We start from the raw sequence: 18,511 nt of genomic DNA on the forward strand, positions 1-18,511 counted from the left end.
GTGCTCTCAGACTCAGGCACATATTCTGAGAGAGCTTTTGCATTTTGGTATTGGATCTCCAGGAGAGGGGAGGAGTTTCCGACTGGGAAAACAAAGAAGGTGCTAAGAAATAGGTGGCCACCTTATTTTTCGATTCCCTCCTAGGCAGCCCTGCTGCTCTCCCTTTGGAGGCCCCTTGGCTAAGTCTCATCCAAAGTTCATTTGCATTGTCCAGCTTGCCCCTCTGGCCTCAGAGAGGAATGTAGCCAATGAACAGGAAAGAGGAGGCATGCTTTCTGTCCCTGCTGGGGTGAAGAGTAAGTGGAGACACAAATCCTACCCCCTCCCCAGCTTCTGCTTCCAGCGCCTCTCCTTCATCTTCATCACAAAACGTTTCTAAGGCATTTGTCTGTCCAATACTCCGTCCACATTAGTTTACACGCAGTCGTTGTCTTGACAATCAGAGACAACAAGGGCTGAGTGACACTGAAAATGCAGAAAGCGGCCAGTCATGGTGGCTCATGCCTGTAATCCCAGCACTTTAGGAGGCCGAGGCAGGCGAATTACTTGAGGTCAGGAGTTCCAGACCAGCCTGGTCAACATGGCGAAACCCTGTCTCTACTAAATTACAAAAATTAGCTGGGCATGATGGTGCATACCTGTAATGCCAGCTACTCAGAAGGCTGAGGCAGGAGAATCGCTTGGACCTGGGAGGCGGAGGTTGCAGTGAGCCAAGATTGCGCCGCTGCACTCAGTGAGACCCTGTCTCAAAAAAATAAAATAAGAAAGAAAATGCAGAAAGCACATATATGCAGGGTGGGGAGAAGTAGGTTCATGTGTAAAATATGTAATCCACAAATGTTCACACCAGCCACACATCTGAGATCAGTGCAATTTCACGGGGAAGGAATCAGGATAAATGCATGTAACAGATGAAAAGTGGAAGTGGGCAATTGTGAGAGTTTTTGATTTATCTAGGCAGATTGGGACCAGGAAAGCTATTGGCTCTCGACTGCACAGGATTCCTAGAGGACATGGGATTGCAGAAATATCTGAGCGACAGAACCAAATGGTGATAAGGTACTTGCCTCCTGAGGTGGGAGTGGGATTAGCAAATGGAATAGACTTTGATCAGGAAATGGAATAACCAGCGATTGTTATTTCTTTTCCTCCTCCCCTCTCAACACACATTTGTTGAGTGCCAATTCTGTCATAGATACTGGAAACATAAAAACAATAATGATAGAAAATAGTTCTTGGATATTTACTTGGGTGCCAGCTACTATATTAAGCATGTTATCTTCTTTAAATCTCACAGTGACGTTCTGATGTAGGTATCATTATCATGCCCATTTTGCAGATGAGCCAGCTGTGGTTCAAAGAGATGAAATGACTTACCCCAAGACCACACAACTGGTTGTAAGTGAAAGAAGTGGGATTTGAATCTAGGAAATTAAAGTCTAGAGCCTGTGCATTTAATCAGTATGCTCTACCTTATCTTTTAGCAGGACAGTGATAGAAATTGGATTCCTTTGGTGACAGGGGATGCTAGAACAGGGAGGGTCAGGACTGTGAGAGCAGACAGATGGTCCAGGGTAAAGCAGATCCCAGAAGTAGAAGCAGAGCCTCAGCCAGCTATTTAGACAGGCAGGTAGAGCAAGCATCTGGGTAACCAGGATGCAGCAGAAGCCAGGAGGAAGCCCAGACAGGCAGGTGGTTGGCAGCCAGAGTGTCTGGCAGCCAGTGACAGAGGCCCTGCCATGGGGCCTGGGCTTCCAGGGAAGGATGCCAGGTGTCAAAAGGTCTGGCAAGAGCTAGACAAGCACTATCCCTGTGAAGATGAAGGTGCCAGACAGGGCACTAAGATAGGATGCAGGAGCTGGGGGCACCAGAACAGATGCTTCAGGTAGGGGCTTCTATACAACAAAGCAGGAAACAGTCTTATGAGAGCAGGGACCAGCTTCACTCATTCACCCTTCAATCTACTCTTTGAACAACATTTTTTGAGCTCTTGCCATGTTCCAAGTACTATGCTAGGCTCTGAAGTAACACACAGTCCGGCAGGGGAGCCAGACCTGTTTTACAGGTATCTCCAATACTGTGTGATAAGTTCTATATTAGAGGCACAGACAGTGTGGGGATGGGGGTGGGGAATACTAACTTAATCCTGACAGAGTTCTCAAATAATTGTTTTGGTTTTGTTTTTTTTTGTTTTTTTTTTTTTGGATGGAGTCTCGCTCTGTTGCCCAGGCTGGAGTGCAGTGGTGCAATCTCGGTTCACTGCAACCTTTGCCACCCAGGTTCAAGCGATTCTCCTTCCTCAGCCCCCTGAGTAGCTGGGATTACAGGCATGGGCCACCATGCCCAGCTAATTTTTGTATTTTTAGTAGAGACGGGGTTTCACCATGTTGTCCAGGCTGGTTTTGAACTCCTGGCCTCAAGTGATCCGCCCTCCTCAGCCTCCCAAAGTGCTGGGATTACAGCCATGAGCCACTGTGCCTGGCCCACAAAGAATATTAACTCTGAGCTGGATCTTTAAAGAAGAGAAATTTTGGCCGAGCGCGGTGGCTCACACCTGTAATCCCAGCACTTTGAGAGGCCAAGGCAGGTGGATCACGAGGTCAGGAGATTGAGACCATCCTGGCTAACACAGTGAAGCCCCGTCTCTACTACAAATACAAAAAAATTAGCCGGGCGTGGTGACGGGCACCTGTAGTCCCAGCTATTTGGGAGGCTGAGGCAGCAGAATGGCGTGAACCCGGAAGGCGGAGCTTGCAGTGAGCCAAGATCATGCCACTGCAGTCCAGCCTGGGCGACAGAGGGAGACTTCCATCTCAAAAAAAAAAAAAAAAGAAGAAGAAGAAGAGAAATTTTCCAGGCTCAGAGTGGTGGGGAGGATTTCAGACAGAGGGAATAAAGTTTTGAAAGAGTAAGGCACATTTCGGGGACAGTAAGCAATTCATACAGGACAGTGGGTACATGGTAGGGAGGGGTGGGGAACATGAATCTGAAGAAGACCTAAGGCAAAATTTTAAAGGCTTTTCTGAGAGCTGCTGAAGATCTTGGATACTTCAGCATACCATAGGTAAAGGGGAGCCAGCTGTGGTCTTTATGTCAGCAAGTACCTGGATTACATTGGGGTGTTTTAGAAAGACCGAAAGTGATAGTACCCGGATGCACTGGAGGCAGGCAGATAACCCAAGAGGTTCTTGCAATTGTGCAGGCAAAAAAAAAAAAAAAAGAATGATAGGAGCGGCCAGGCGCAGTGGCTCACGCCTGTAATCCCAGCACTTTGGGAGGCCGAGGCAGGCAAATCACAAGGTCAAGAGATCGAAACCATCCTTGCCAACATGGTGAAACCCTACTTCTACTAAAAATACAAAAATTAGCTGGGCATGGTGGCACATGCCTGGAGTCCCAGCTACTCGGAAGGCTGAGGCAGGAGAATCACTTGAACCCAGGAGGCAGAGGTTGCAGTGAGCCAAGATTGCGCCACTGCACTCTAGCCTGGCAACAGAGCCAGACTCAGTCTCAAAAAAAAAAAATGATAAGAGCTTGAACTAAGATAGTGACAGAGAAGATTAGTTTGGGAAAACATTTCTGAAGGAGAATTGACAAGGCTCAGTGATTGATGTTGTCAGTGAGGGGGGAAAAGGAGTCATAAACAACTCAAAAAATTTTGTGCTTGAGAAACTGGGCCTGTGGTGACATCATTCACGTAGGGACTGGGAATCTAGGATGGGGAGCAGGTTTTACGGAGGGAGATAAGTGATTCAGTTTGGCATATGTTGAGTTGGAGGTACCCAGTGGTGTGCTGGAAGACATTTAACTACTGGCTCTAGATGGTGGGAAAAGCCTTGACGAACCAATTCCTGTGGTAAATACTCCCACCCCTAATTTCAAGCCACCCCTAATGTGACATCAATCACTCGAAAAATTCCTAAAATTTTAACAACTGGTCTCAGAGACCCATGGAAAGAACTATACCAGATACTTTGAGAGCACAGGCTTCTGATGGCATTGCTTAAATAACTTTGAGACTGTACCACTGGACTAAGTCGAGATTTCCAGAACTCCAGTGGAGAAGCCGATGGGGTCACAAAACTGCTAACCCAGTATCTTAACAGAAAAAGAATTAATTACATAGGACTGAATAAACTGATGAAAGATTATTATGGTTTTTATTTAGAATATTGCTGCTGGATTTAAGAAAGCCCTTTTCTCTTTTCAGTTATCTATAGTCATAACAACTAGTAGATTATACTTTTATTTATTTGTTTATTTTTATTTATTTGAGATGGAGTCTCGCTCTGTCGCCCAGGCTGGAGTGCAGTGGTGCAATCTCAGCTCACTGCAAGCTCCGCCTCCAGGGTTTACGCCATTCTCCTGCCTCAGCCTCCTAAGTAGCTGGGACTACAGGCGCCCACCACCACGCCCAGCTAATTTTTTTTTTGTATTTTTAGTAGAGACGGGGTTTCACCGTGTTAGCCAGAATGGTCTTGATCTCCTGACCTCGTGATCCGCCCACCTCGGCCTCTCAAAGTGCTGGGATTACAGGCGTGAGCCACCACACCCGGCCTATTTATTTATTCATGTATTTATTTTTGAGACGGAGTCTCACTCTGTCACCCAGGCTGGAGTGCAGTGGCGTGATCTTGGCTCACCGCAACCTCTGCCTCCCAGATTCAAGTGATTCTCCTGCCTCAGCCTCCCTAGTAGCTGGGATCACAGACGGTGCCACCACGCCTGGCTAACTTTTGTATTTTTTAGTAGAGATGGGGTTTTGCCATGTTGGCCAGACTGGTCTCGAACTCCTGACCTCAGGTAATCCATTCACCTCAGCCTCCCAAAGTGCTGGGATTACAGGCATGAGCCACCGTGCCCAGCTTTTATAAACAGAAATGAGATATTTATCTTCTCTCCCTGACTGATTCCTATGGAATTTGGGAACTCTTATTGAGTACTCTTATTTTCATGGCAATATAATTATCTGCATAAATTCAATAAGAATCTGTCCTCTTCTAACAGGACATAATTGAAAACATTGGTTCTATAACCGGGACTCTGACCAGAATGTCATATTCAAGAATAGTATGCATAGAATGAGATATGACCAAACAGTTTTAAGAAGCTAAGGTTGACTTTATGGACCAAATGCTTACAAAGCCCTCATGAGAAAACTGACCTGGTACCTGGCTTATAGGGATCCCAACCTTATTCTTGTTTACAAAACAAGCCTGGTCTCATTAGATTCAGTGTTATTCCCCGGGCATGATGGCTCATGCCTGTAATCCCAGCACTTTGAGAGGCTGAGGCGGGTGGATCATTTCCCCAGGTAAGACAAGGTCACTTCATGGCAGGCAGGCTCAAAAACCTTAGGATATTTATGGGACCTTGAGAAGAGAGGAATTCACCCAAATTTATAAGTACTGCACGTAAAATCTGGTCACAAGTTCTTGGCTTGGCTTCCTAGCCTCCAGAAGGCTTTTAAAAATCTAATATGAAACTCCAGCCGGGCGCGGTGGCTCAAGCCTGTAATCCCAGCACTTTGGGAGGCCGAGACGGGCGGATCACAAGGTCAGGAGATCGAGACCATCCTGGCTAACATGGTGAAACCCCGTCTCTACTAAAAATACAAAAAACTAGCCGGGCGAGGTGGCGGGCGCCTGTAGTCCCAGCTACTCGGGAGGCTGAGGCAGGAGAATGGCGTAAACCCGGGAGGCGGAGCTTGCAGTGAGCTGAGATCTGGCCACTGCACTCCAGCCTGGGCGACAGAGCGAGACTCCGTCTCAAAAAAAAAAAAAAAAAAAAAAAAAAGAAACTCCAGGCCAGGCACCGTGGCTCATTCCTGTGATCCCAGCACTGTAAGAGGCCAAGGTGAGTGGATTGCTTGAGCCCAGGAGTTTGAGACCAGCCTGGTCAACATGACAAAACCTCATCTCAACTAAAAATATAAAAAAATAGCCAGGGATGGTGGCATGCACCTGCAGTCCCAGCTACTAGGGAGGCTGAAGTGGGAGGATCACCTGAGGCCAGGAGGTCAAGGCTACAGTGAGCCGAGACTGCGCTGCTACACTGCAGCTGGGGCAACAGAGTGAGACCCTATCTCAAATAAAAAGAAAAGAAAAGAAAAAACTAATATGAGTTTCCTTATTAAAAGTTACAGCAAAGCAAACTGAAAAAGTCCTATGTGGCCACATACCATTCTTCCTGCTCTTATGTAAATAATAACCCCAAGTTATTTTATTTATTTATTATTTATTTATTTATTTTGTTTATGTATTTATGTATTTATGTATTTATTTTGAGACGGAGTTTCGCTCTCGTTGCCCATGCTGGAGTGAAATGGCACGATCTCGGCTCACTGCAACCTCCGCCTCCCGGATTCAAGCGATTCTCCTACCTCAGCCTCCCGAGTGGCTGGAATTACAGGCATGCACCACCATGCTCGGCTAATTTTTTGTATTTTTAGTAGAGACAGGGTTTCTCCATGTTGGTCAGGCTGATTTCGAACTCCCGACCTCAGGTGATCCACCCGCCTCGGCCTCCCAAAGTGCTGGGATTACAGGCGTGAGTCACTGCACCTGGCCCATTTATTTATTTTTGAGACAGGGTCTCACTCTGTCACCTAGGCTGCAGTGCAGTGGCATGATCTTGGCTCATCGCCACCTCTGCTTCCTGGGTTCAAGCGATTCCCCTGCCTCAGCCTCCGGAGTAGCTGGGATTACAGGCATCTGCCACCACATCCAGCTAACTTTTGTATTTTTTAGTAGAGACGGGGTTCACCATGTTGGCTGGGCTGGTCTCAAACTCTTGACCTCAAGTGATCCACCTGCCTCAGCCTCCCAAAGTGCTGGGGTTACATGCATGAGCCACCATGCCCAAACAATAACACCAAATCTAATGAAACCAGACTTGTTGTGTAAACAAGAATAACCTTACTGGCCTGGGTGTGGTGGCTGGCTCATGCCTATAATGCCAGCACTTTGGGAGGCTGAGGCAGGTGGATTACCTGAGGTCAGGAGTTCGAGACCAGCCTGACCAACATGGAGAAATCCCATCTCTACTAAAAATACAACATTAGCTGGGCGTGGTGGTGCATGCCTGTAATCCCAGCTACTTGGTAGGCTGAGGCAGGACAATGGCTTGAACCTGGGAGGCGGAGGATGCGGTGAGCCGAGATTGCGCCATTGCACTCCAGCCTGGGCAACAAGAGTGAAACTCCATTTCAAAAAAAAAAGAATAATCTTACTCTGATTATTTTTTGTTTGTTTGTTTTTGTTTTTTGTTTTTGTTTTTGTTTTGAGACAAAAACAAAACGACCCTCTGTCACCCAGGCTGGAGTGCAGTGGCGCCATCTTGGCTCACTGAAAGCTCCACCTCCCAGGTTCACGCCATTCTCCTGCCTCAGCCTCCCAAGTAGCTAGGACTACAGGTGCCCGCCACCATGCCCAGCTAATTTTTTTTTTTTTTTTGTATCTCTTAGTAGAGATGGGGTTTCACCATGTTAGCCAGGATGGTCTCAATCTCCTGACCTCGTGATCCGCCCACCTCAGCCTCCCAAAGTGCTGGGATTACAGGTGTGAGCCACTGCACCCGGCCTCTTTTTGTTTTTAATTGAGACAGAGTCTTGCTCTCTCACCTAGGCTGGAATACAGTGGCATGATCTCGGCTCACTGCAACCTCTGTCTCCCGGGTTCAAGCGATTCTCCTGCCTCAGTCTCCCAGGTAGCTGAGATTACAGGCACGTGCCACTATGCCTGGCTAATTTTTGTATTTTTAGTAGAGATGGAGTCTCACCATGTTAGCCAGGCTGGTCTCAAACTCCTGACCTCAGGTGATTCCCCTGCCTCGGCCTCCCAAAGTGCTGGGATTACAGGCGTGAGCCACCGTGCCGGGCCTTGTTTGTTTGTTTGTTTTTAAACTCCCCTTCTGCACACTGATTTTGGTTGTCATTGATCAAAAAAGGGGGTGACTATAGAAAGAAATTTTATGTTTCAATAGAAAACTTTAGCACACCCTTGTGGGTTATTAGATTCTAGTCCTGTTCATTGTCTTTGAAATATTTTTCACCACTTGGCAATCTACATTTTACGTTTTACTTTGTTATCTACCTATAAGTTGGACTAGATTCTGCTGTCCTGTGCATTTTGTTAGTCCTCAACAAATTCTCAATTCTTCCAGTTTCCTTCAATATATAGCTATAACTCTCTAAATTGATCTTTCCAATTATTTTCCCACCCTCCTGACTTGGTGACACTGGGAACTAAAACCTGACTGCCTAGATCCTTACTGGGACTCTAGATTGTCTTGTAGCTGACTTTCTTTCTCCCCAGGATCTAAAGAAGCCCTACAAGTGAAAGCAAGACACCTTGATATAAAACTTCAAAAGGATTCGTCACCAAAGCCGATCATGTATGAACAACCTTCATGCCTGCTGTTGTGTGGGCCACTCAGGAAGTTCAGTGGAACTTCCATGCTCTTCCATGCTTCGCTCCAGGAAATAACCATGCAAACTGCAAATCAGAAAATCCCTTGGCTTGCCACTGCTGTCCTCACTCCACCATCTAAAGATGCTTCAAGCCCAGTGTATAGAAATCTTCTCAACTGGTTGTCCTCTGGACTCATGAATTTATAGTCTGCTCCAACCATCAGTCTTTTTTTTTTTTCTTTTGTTTTCACAGAAACCACCCTCATTAAATACCTGATTGCAAATATCCTCTACTACCAAGTCTCAACACATGGTTCAGCTGGTCCTTAATGAACAAAAGGCTACTGAATAAGAAATGATTTTAAATTGTTCAGAGGAAAGAAGAATGTCACTTCTTGCCTTGAACAAGAGGAAGGACTGAAAAAGAATCTCTCATTGACCAAACTTTATTTAGGCTCCTCTGAGCTCTCTTTTTGACTAGGCCTCTACGTTGGCCCTTGTCCTTCCTTGTCCTGCCCAGTCAAGTCTTAGCAGGGAATCCTGCTAAGTTATCCCCATCTCGTTAATATCTGATCAAATTCTTCATTGCCCCACTTTTTGCTTTGTTTTGTTTTGTTTGGATGTTTTGTTTGTTTGTTTTGAGACGGAGTCTCGCTCTGTCACCCAGACTGGAAAACAGTGACGCGATTTTGGCTCACTGCAACCTCTGCCTCCTGGGTTCAAGCGATTCTCATGCCTCAGCCCCAGAAGTAGCTGGGATTACAGGCAACCGCCACTACGCCTGGCTAATTGTTGTACTTTTATTTTATTGTATTGTATTTATTTATGTATTTATTTATGTATTTATTTATTTATTTTTCAGACAGAGTCTTGCTCTGTCGCCCAGGCTAGAGTACAGTGGCATGATCTCGGCTCACTGCAACCTCCACCTCCCAGGTTCAAGCAATTCTCCTGCCTCAGCCTCCTGAGTAGCTAAGACTACAGGCGCCCGCCACCACGCCTGGTTAATTTTTTGTACTTTTAGTAGAGACAGGGTTTCACCCTATTGGCCAGGCTGGTCTCGAACTCCTGACCTTGTGATACGCCCGCCTCGGCCTCCCAAACTGCTGGGAATGCAGGCATGAGCCTTATTTTATTTATTTATTTATTTATTTATTTATTTATTTATTTTATTTTATTTTATTTTATTTGTGGAGACAGAGTCTCACTCTGTTGCCCAGGCTGGAGTGCAGTGGCACGATTTCAGCTCACTATAACCTCTGTCTCCCAGTTCAAGCGACTCTCCTGCCTCAGCCTCCCAAGTAGCTGGGATTACAGGCGACTGCCACTACGCCCGGCTACTATTTTTGTACTTTTAGTAGAGACGGGGTTTTGCCGTGTTGGCCACACAGGTCTCAAACTCCTGACATTGTGATCTGCCCACCTTGGCCTCCCAAAGTGCTGGGATTACAGGCATGAGCCACCGTGCCCGGCCATTCCCCTACTTTTGATCTCTAAATCCTTAGTCCTACTCTTGATGTCTCCTCTCAATAATTGTCCATCCACTGACCCCTTACACCACTCCTCAGCTATAAATAAATCCCCACGTGTCCTTACTGTATTTGTATTGTATTTGGAGTTGAACTCCACCTTTCTTCCCTATTGGAATAGAATAGTCTTTTCTTTCTTTCCTTCCTTCTTTCCTCCCTTCCTTCCTCCCTCCCTCCCTCCCTCTCTTTTCCTTCTTTCTTTCTTTCTTTCTTTCTTTCTTTCTTTCTTTCTTTCTTTCTTTCTTTCTTTCTTTCTTTCTTTTCTAGAGACAGGGTCTCACTCTGTCACCAAGCTAGAGTGCAGTGATGTGATCATAGTTCACTGTAGCCTTGAGCTCCTGGGCCCAAGTGATCCTCCTGCCTCAGCCTCCCAAGTAGCTAGGACCACAACAGGCTAATTTTTTATTTTTTAATATTTATCTATTTATTTATTTATTTATTTATTTTTTTTTTTTTTTTTGAGACGGAGTCTCACGCTGTTGCCCAGGCTGGAGTGCAGTGGCGCGATCTCGGCTCACTGCAAGCTCCGCCTCCCAGGTTCCCGCCATTCTCCTGCCTCAGCCTCCTGAGTAGCTGGGACTACAGGCGCCCGCCACCGCGCCCGGCTAATTTTTTGTATTTTTAGTAGAGACGGGGTTTCACTGTGGTCTCGATCTCCTGACCTTGTGATCCGCCCGCCTCGGCCTCCCAAAGTGCTGGGATTACAGGCTTGAGCCACCGCGCCCGGCCAATTTTTATCTATTTATTTCATTATGTATTTATTTATTCTGAGACGGAGTCTTGCCCTGTCGCCCAGTCTGGAGTCCAGTGGCGTGATCTTACCTCACTGCAACCTCTGCCTGCCGGGTTCAAGCAATTCTCCTGCCTCTGCCTCCCGAGTAGCTGGGACTACAGCTGCCCGCCACCATGCCCGGCTAATTTTTTGTATTTTTAGTAGAAACGGGGTTTCACCATGCCAGCCAGGCTGTTCTCAAACTCCTGACCTCGTGATCCACCCGCCTCGGCCTCCCAAAGTGCTGGGATTACCAGGCATGAGCCACTGCTCCCAGCCTATTTTTAAATTTTTATTTGTTTTTCTTAATTTTTAAAGTATTGTGTAGAGATGAGGACTTGCTGTGTTGCCCACCCAACTACTCGGGAGGCTGAGGCAGAAGAATTGCTTGAACTTGGGAGGCAGAGGTTGCAGTGAGCCAAAATCGCAACACTGTACTCCAGCCTGGGTGACAGAGTGAGACTCCAGCTCAAAAAAAAAAAAAAAAAAAAGGCCGGGTGCGGTGGCTCACACCTGTAATCCCAGCACTTTGGGAGGCTGAGGCGGGCGGATCACGAGGTCAGGAGATCAAGACCATCCTGGCTAACATGGTGAAACCCCGTCTCTACTGAAAATACAAAAAAAATTAGCCGGGCGTGGTGGTGGGCGCCTGTAGTCCCAGCTACTCGGGAGGCTAAGGCAGGAGAATGGCGTGAACCCGAGAGGTGGAGCTTGCAGTGAGCCGAGAGCATGCCACTGCACTCCAGCCTGGGCAACAAAGCGAGACTCCATCTCAAAAAAAAAAAAAAAATTAACAATTGGCTGCCAGTATAAGCTGACTTCAGCACATCAGTAGAGGTGCCTGAGGAACATCCAAGAGATGTTTACAAGAGCACTGGAAACACAGATCTAGAGCTAGCAAGTTTGGGGCTGCTCTGCCTTTATCCTCATCCTTGCCCCACCCCAGCTGTTCCTGCCTATGATGAGCTGATGAGTCCAGCTGATGAGCCTGCCCACGCACCTGTACTCTGAGGCTATGCTCCCCTCAGCCTTGCCTTCGAGTCCAGCAGGTCAGGATGAGGAATCTGTCCCCCGCATACCAACTGGATTGGTAATTTAACCTTTTTCACAATTAAATGCAAGAGTGTCTTGCTAGACTCTCCCAGGCCACAGTTTAGCTTAGTTCTCACCTGAATATTCTGGCAAAATTTCCCAAACTTTAGTTATTCAAGTATCACATCCACAATTTTTGCTCTATTTGCGTGACTACTTGTACTACTATTTACTTAACATTTTTCTTTAAATTGCCTTTAAATCAACTCCTTCCCTCTTTTTGTAATATTGCCTCTTCCGAAGCAACAATAATCTAACTCACCCTAAAAAAAATCCATGAGGAGTATGTCACACTAGAGACCAACATTCTTTCTCTCAAGAAATTCAACACAGTCATCTTGAGACAGATTTCTGTTTCTTTCTTTTTCCTTTTTTGTTTTTGAGATGGAGTCTCGCCCTGTTGCCCAGGCTGGAGTACAGTGGCACGATCTCTACTCACTGCAAGCTCCGCCTCCCAGGTTCACACCATTCTCCTGCCTCAGCCTCCCAAGTAGCTGGGACTACAGGCGCCCACCACCACATCCAGCTAATTTTTTATATTGTTTAGTAGAGATGGGGTTTCACCATGCTAGCCAGGATGGTCTCCATCTCCTGACCTGATCCGCCATTCGCGACCTCCTAAAGTGCTGGGATTACAGGCGTGAGCCACCATACCCAGCCCTTTATTTTTTCCTTTCTTTCTTTTTCGAGATGGAGTCTCGCTCAGTCACCCAGGCTGGAGTGCAGTGGCGTGATCTTGGCTCACTTCAACCTCTGCCTCCCAGATTCAAGCGATTATCTTGCTTCCACCTCCCACTTAGCTGGGATTACAGGCGTGTGCCACCATACTGGCTAATTTTGTATTTTTAGTAGAAACAGGGTTTCATCGTGTTGGTCAGGCTGGTCTCGAACTCCTGACCTCAAGTGATCCACCCGCCTTGGCCTCCCAAAGTGCTGGGATTACAGGCGCGAGCCACCGCACCCGGCCTTCTTTTCTTTTCTTTTCTTTTTTTTTTTCTTTTTTGCTTTTCTTTTTTTGAGACGGAGTCTCACTCTGTGGCCAAGCTGGAGTGCTGGAGTGCAGTGGCATGATCTTAGCTCACTGCAACCTCCACCTTCCGGGTCCAAGGGATTCTCCTGCCTCAGCCTCCCAAGTAGCTGGGACTACAGGCGTACGACAACATGCGCAGCTAATTTTTGTATTTTTAGTAGAGACGGGGTTTCACCATGTTGGCCAGGATGGTCTCGATCTCCTGACCTCGTGTTCCACCCACCTCGGCCTCCCAAAGTGCTGCGATTACAGGCATGAGCCACCGCACGCCTGGGCAATAACACTGACTAATGAGACCAGGCTTGTTTTGTAAACAAGAATAAGGCTGGGATCCCTGTAAGCAAGGTACCGGGCCAGTTTTCTCACGAGGGCTTTTTTAGCATTTGGTCCATAAAGTCAACCTTAGCTCCTTAAAACTATTTGGTCATACCTCATTCTCTGTCTCAAAAAAAAAAAAAAAAAAAAGGAACAGGATGTGGTCATCACCCCCAAGGTCTCATAGTGTAGTAAGAGACAGACATCGAGATCCAGGAGCACAAGAAGGGAAGATAATTTCTATCAGAAGAAGGGGTTGGGAATCTGAGAAGTCTTCACGGAGGAGATGACATTAGAGTTGGGATTTGAAAGATGAGGAGAAGTTATCCCAGTGAAGAGTGGGGAGGGCATTCCAGGTAGAGGGACACATGAGCAAAGGCATTCAGATGTAAATGTCTGTGACATGGTTGGGGATGACTAACAGTTCAGTGCAGCTAAACTGCAGGCTGCTAGGGGCTAGACTGTGAAGGGACTCCTTTAGCCATGTTCAGGAGTTTGGACTTTATTCTGTAATCTAGATAATGGGAGCCTTCAGAGATGTTTTTAAGCTGGATTGATCACATGTCCGGAATTGGAAGGGTAAAATTGCAAGTGGCGAGACCATTTGAGACACTTTCATAATTGTCTGAGCAGGAGGGGATGAGGGCCTGTTCTAAGCCAGTGAAAAAATGCTGGGGGAGAGTGAAGTAGAAGTAGAAATAGAGAAGTAAGGGAGGTGATCTGATTTAGGAAATAAAGATAATGACTTGATTTTTAGATCGATTATAGCGAAACTATTAAGCTCTCAGGCTGTGGAATCAGGAAGAATCTTGACTACATGACACCCCAGTTATGTGACCTTGGACATTATTTAACATCTCTGGGCTGGGTGCTGTGGCTCATGCCTGTAATCCCAGCATTCTGGGAGGCCGAGGCGGGAGGATCACTTGAGCCCAGGAGTTGGAGACCAGCCATAGGTAACATGGTGGAACCCCACCTTTACAAACAATAGAAAAATTAGCCATGCATGGTGGCAGGCACCTGTAGTCCCAGCTACTCAGAAGGCTAAGATGGGTGGATCACTTGAGTCCTGGAGACGGAGGTTGCAGTGAGCCAAGCTTACGCCACTGCACTCCAGCCTGGGCAACAGAGCAAGACTCTGTTTCGAAAAAAGAAAAAATCTCTGACCCTCAGCTTCCTCATCGACAAAGTGGGGATAATAAAATACCTACCTTGTAGGATTGTTATAGGATGTAAAGGAGATAACATATGTGATATGCTTAGTACAGGACTCACAATTAAGTACTGAGTGTTAGCTATTATCATTAGTATTATTAATTTTACTGCAAGCTAAATTTAATAATTTAAATAATACTATTTAATTTAATACTATTTAAATTTAAATCATACTATTATCATTAGTATTACTAATTTTACTGCAAGCTCAATTTCAGTGACTGGTGGAAACGTCCAATAGACAGTTGGAAATGTGAACTGAGGTGCGAAAGGAAGGTGTGAACCAGAGATTTCTGATCCACCTTGTAGAGATAACAGTTGCTATAGGAGTGTGACTAAGTATCTGTGGAGGGCAGAGAATGAAAATTTTTTTTTTTTTTTTGAAGCAGAGTTTTGCTCTTGTTGCCCAGGCCGGAGTGCAATGGTACGATCTCGGCTCACCGAAACCTCCACCTCCCAGGTTAAAGTGGTTCTCCTGCCTCAGCCTCCCAAGTAGCTAGGATTACAGGCATGCACCACCATGCCCGGCTAATTTTGTATTTTTAGTAGAGATGGGGTTTCTCCATGTTAGTCAGGCTGATCTCAAACTCCCAACCTCAGGTGCTCCGCTCGCCTTGGCCTCCCCAAATGCTAGGATTACAGTCGTGAGCCACCACGCCCGGCCAGAGAACGGAATTTTACAGAATGTTCACATTTAGAGATGGTAGGAGAAAGGTCATAGAAAATTAGTGGCTTGAGAGGGAGGGGTCCTTACCTTGGAGAGGATCTTTAAATTGCTAATCAGTGGCTTCATTTAAGTCCTCAGTCTCTGATGCCTCTGCAGCACTGGATGCAAGTGACCTCTTAAAGCCTCCTTTCAGAATCTCTCTTCAGTTTCCATGGTGTTCTGTACACTTCGATCTTCTGTGATTATGCATAGATGTCACAGCTGAGAGCCTTATAGAGCTTACTTACTCCAGCCCCCTCATTTTACAAATGAGGAGACTAAAGAGTCAGAAAATGGAAGTAGCTTGTTCAAGGCTCACCGTCAGTTGTTCCTTCCTTGTCTTCCCCCCACCAGCTTCTCTCACTTCCCATGGTTCTTCGCTCTTTGCTCTCATATACTCATTTCCTCTTTTGATAAACTCATCTGTCTGCATAGCTTCTAGTGTTGCTTTCAGGCTTTTGGTTGCCAAATCGAAATCTCTCCCACCCTTGCCTCTCTTCAGAGCTGCTATCCCACCCTTTGTACAGTCAGCTAGATGTTCCACTAACACCTCACACCCAGCATGTCTGCACATCATCTTTCCCCATACAACTAGCTTCCCTCTTTGACTCCACTATCCTATTAATGGCACCTCCACTTTCCTAGTTAATCCTTTACCAAGTCTGGTAAGTTAGTCCTACATAAAGCCCCATGCAGTATAGTCGTTAAGCACATTCCAGCTGTAGGAAACCTTAAAGGTATTTATTTCTCCCAGCTTCGCCTTTTCCTTTCTCTTTCTTTCTTTTTCCTTCTTTTTTTTTTTTTTTTTTTTTTTTTCCTGAGACGGAATTTTGCTCTCGTTGCCCAGGCTGGAGTGCAATGGCGCGATCTTGGCACACCGCAACCTCTGCCTCCCAGGTTCAAGCAATTTTTCGGCCTCAGCCTCCTGAGTAGCTGGGATTACAGGTGCGTGCCACTACACCTGGCTAATTTTTGTATTTTTAGTAGAGATGGGGTTTCGCCATGTTGGCCAGGCTGGTCTTAAACTCCTGACCTCAGGTGATCCACGTGCCTCGGTCTCCCAAAGTGCTGGGATTACAGGCATGAGCCACCATGCCGGGCCAGCTTTGCCTTTTTTGAAAGAAAAAAATGAGTCTGTGGGAGGCAAGGCAATACAGCCTGTGAATAGAAGTCAAGACTAGAACCCAGGGGGCCAGACGTAGTGGCTCACGCCTGTAATCCCAACACTTTGGGAGGCCGAGGTGGGCAGATCACCTGAGGTCAAGAGTTCAAGACTAGCCTGGCCAACATGGCAAAACCCTGTCTCTACTAAAAATACAAAAATTAGCCGGGCATGGTAGTGGGCGCCTGTAGTCCCAGCTACTTAGGAGGCAGAGGCAGGAGAATTGCTTGAACCTGGGAGGTGGAGGTTGCAGTGAGCGGCGGTCACGCCACTGCACTCCAGCCTGGCCGACAGAGTGAGACTCTGTCTCAAAAAACAAAAAAAAAAGACTAGAACTCAGGGATATTGGAAACCCCGTCCAATGTACTTTGTACCACACCACATTGCCTCTTGCAATCTTATTAGATTTGTCACTTCCTTTTCATCATTATTGCCACCTCCCTAGATTAAACCTTCATAATCTCATGCCTAGATTGTTGACATGGCCTCCTACCTACCTTTGCAGCCTCTAGCCTACCTAGTCCCCAGTGCATCCTGCCACGTTAATCGCCCTAAAGCATTGTTTCCACCTTGTCTTTCTCACTGAAAAGCTTTTAGTGGTTCCTCACTGCCTACAAAATAAAAAATAAAATTCAAATTTCCAAGCCAGGCACTAAAACTCCTCCAAAATCTGGTGCCAGCCCACCTTTCCATGCCTCATTACCCACATTACCCTTTTATACCCTATGGCCCAGCCATATCCAATACCCTGTGTTCCTTGAACAGCTTATACACTTTCATGCCCTGTTGCCTTTTTACACGCTGTCCTCTCAACTTCAAGCGTTCTTCCTTTGATTTTCTCCTGATCCAATGTCTACTACTCACCTTCCAAGGCCCAACTCAAACGTCCTAGTGCATGAAATTATTTCAGATTCCCCTAGTCAGAATTAATCTCTGTGAAAACATGTGTGACAAGACTTCCTGTCATAGGTGTTCAGTAAATGTGACTTCCCATCCCCCTTCCCCTTTTCACCTGTGTTCCCATAACATATTGCTAATACCTCTGTTTAACACTGATTTCACTTACCTTGTAGTAGAGCTACTTATTTAAACAACCAGTGAGACTCATCTCATTCATTTTGCATCCTCCACAGCCCCTAACAGAGTTCCTGGTACACGATAGGTACCAGGAACTTAACAAATATTTATTGAAATGAAATCTGTGGTGCCAAGTTTCATTAGTAATTCAGCAATACCCACTCCTGTTTCTGAACATGAAGTGATATGTTGAGAGAAGAGAATCTGGGAAACCTTGTTGGAAAATCGCCAACAATTTGCTTCAGAGCAGTCTCAGTAACTTTCAACCTGACTGTTTGCTTGAGGATGATGAGGTATGAGGTAGGAAGGGTGACAACTCAAATAAGGTTCTTGTCCACGCGTTCTTTTTTTTTTTTTTTTTTGAGACAGAGTTTCTCTCTTATTGCCCAGACTAGAGTGCAATGGTGCGATCTCAGCTCACGACAACCTCCACCTCCCTGGTTCAAGTGACTCTCCTGCCTCAGCCTCCCGAGTAGCTAAAATTACAGGCATGTGCCACCACGCCCAGCTAATTTTGTATTTTTAGTAGAGATGAGGTTTCTCCATGTTGGTCAGGCTGGTCTCAAACTCCCGACCTCAGGTGATCCACCCGCCTTGGCCTCCCAAATGCTGGGATTACAGGCGTGAGCCACCAAGCCTGGCCTGTCCACGCTTGCTTGCTTGCTTGCTTGCTTTTTTATTTATTTATTTTTTTGAGACAGAGTCTCACTCTGTCAGCCAGGCTGGAGTTCAGTGGCGTGATCTCAGCTCACTGCAACCTCTATCTCCCAGGCTTAAGCAATTCTCCTGCCTCAGCCTCCCAAGTAGCTGGGATTACAGGCGTGTGCCACCACACCCGGCTAATTTTTGTATTTTTAGTAGAGACGGGGTTTCACCATGTTAGCCAAGCTGGTCTCGAACTCCTAACCTCAGGTAATCTGCCCGCCTCAGCCTCCCAAAGTGATGGGATTACAGGCGTGAGCCACCAAGCGTGGCCTGTCCATGCATTCTTTAAAATCAGCTGAGGTCCAGCTGAGCACGGTGGCTTACGCCTGTAATATCAGCATTTTGGGAGGCCAGGACAGGAGGAACATGAGGCCAGGAGACCGAGATCATCCTGGCCAACATAGTGAAACCACGTCTCTACTAAAAATACAAGAATTAGCTGGGCATGGTGGTGCGTGCCTGTAGTCCCAGCTACTCGGGAGGCTGAGGCAGGAGAAT

General features: G+C 46.4%; 1 long non-coding RNA gene across 2 annotated transcripts in view; it reads right to left on the minus strand.

The window, feature by feature from the left end:
* Positions 1-15,415, minus strand: part of LOC126946343 (uncharacterized) — a 35,047-nt gene extending 19,632 nt beyond the window's left edge. The window contains exons 1-2 of one of the 2 annotated variants that reach the window (XR_007722646.1): positions 15,118-15,415; positions 639-741 (exon numbers count right to left, since the gene is read on the minus strand). This is a non-coding gene — a long non-coding RNA (uncharacterized LOC126946343). Of the gene's footprint in view, positions 1-122; positions 742-15,117 lie in introns of those variants that run through there. The other variant, XR_007722645.1, reaches the window with a different exon arrangement.
* Between the last annotated feature and the right edge of the window lie 3,096 nt (positions 15,416-18,511).

This window comes from Macaca thibetana, chromosome X (assembly GCF_024542745.1).
Source record: "Macaca thibetana thibetana isolate TM-01 chromosome X, ASM2454274v1, whole genome shotgun sequence".
Lineage (NCBI taxonomy): Eukaryota > Metazoa > Chordata > Mammalia > Primates > Cercopithecidae > Macaca > Macaca thibetana.